We start from the raw sequence: 1,265 nt of genomic DNA, 5'->3' as shown, positions 1-1,265 counted from the left end.
GAGAAATTAGCAAATAATTTGATAATGAAACTAAGAAAAGAATCGATTATCACGGAGGAGATAGAAAAAAACATGAAATCTTACAATTCGGTCGCCCCAAAAATATATGGACTAAGGAAAACACACAAACAAGACCTAACCCTAAGACCAGTTGTAAGCTGCATTCGTTCACCGTGCTATAAATTGGCCCAATTTTTACATCATWAATTATCCTCAGCTATGACAAACAAATTTGTGTTTTCGGTTAAGAATTCTTTTGAGTTTGTAGAATACATACAAAAAATAACACTACCAGAAGATTACAGATTAGTATCGTTAGATGCAATCTCATTGTTCATGAACATCCCGAAAAAACTGGTAATAAAAACGATAAAAGACGATTGGAATGAACTCAAAAACTTCATAATGATACCAAAAAACATCTTATTGGAAATAATACAATTTTGTTTTGAATCAAGCTACTTCCAATTCGACGGATCTTTTTACCAACAACTTGATGGTTCTAGTATGGGCAATCCAGCAAGCCCAATATTAGCGAACTTGGTAATGCATCACGTGTTAAAAAAAATTGATGGCAATTTACCTTTTACAGTTCCATTCTTAAAAGTATATGTAGATGATATCATTACTGCAATACCTAAAGATGGAATTGAAGTAGTATTAAAAACCTTCAATATGATAAATGAAAAAATCCAGTTTACTATTSAAGTAGAAGACAACGRAACATTACCATTCTTAGATGTAACAGTCATAAGAAATGAAGACGGAACCATATTAACGAATTAGTATGTAAAACCAACAAGCTCAGGAAGATGTATTAATTACAATTCGAACCATCCTTTAGGTCAAAAAATTGGAACTATAAAAGGTTTACTATTTAGAGCTTTAACATTAAGTAGTAAAAAGTTTCATACAGAAAACAGGAGAAAAATAAAGACTCTTCTAAAAAATAATAACTTTCCCATGAGTCTCATACACATGGTATTTAATGAGTTTAAAATTGACAAAAGTCGTGTAAAGAATCCGAATCTACAAGATAAAACATACATTAAGGTCCCGTATATTAAGCCTTTAGCAAACAAAATAAATAAATGTTTTAAAAACACTAATATTAAACTGGTTTTTTATAATCTAACAAAAATAAATTCTATTTACACTAAATTAAAAGATAAGGTGGATAAATTTGACAAGTCGAACTTAGTGTACAAAATACCATGTGAATGTGATAAGTGTTATATAGGACAGACAAAACAAAAACTTAAAAA

The 1,265-nt window shown here is 29.6% G+C and overlaps 1 long non-coding RNA gene across 1 annotated transcript; it reads right to left on the bottom strand.

Annotated features, from left to right (window-relative positions):
* Positions 1-433: 433 nt before the first annotated feature.
* On the bottom strand, positions 434-807 carry LOC106792746. The gene is made up of 3 exons (XR_001382338.1): positions 731-807; positions 584-637; positions 434-502 (listed from the first exon to the last, which is right to left on the bottom strand). It is a non-coding gene; the product is annotated as an uncharacterized LOC106792746 (long non-coding RNA).
* Between the last annotated feature and the right edge of the window lie 458 nt (positions 808-1,265).

This window comes from Polistes canadensis, unplaced genomic scaffold, assembly GCF_001313835.1.
Source record: "Polistes canadensis isolate GaletaPanama2010 unplaced genomic scaffold, ASM131383v1 scaffold_610, whole genome shotgun sequence".
NCBI classification, from domain to species: Eukaryota; Metazoa; Arthropoda; class Insecta; order Hymenoptera; family Vespidae; genus Polistes; species Polistes canadensis.
This window is presented reverse-complemented; position numbering and strand designations above follow the sequence as displayed.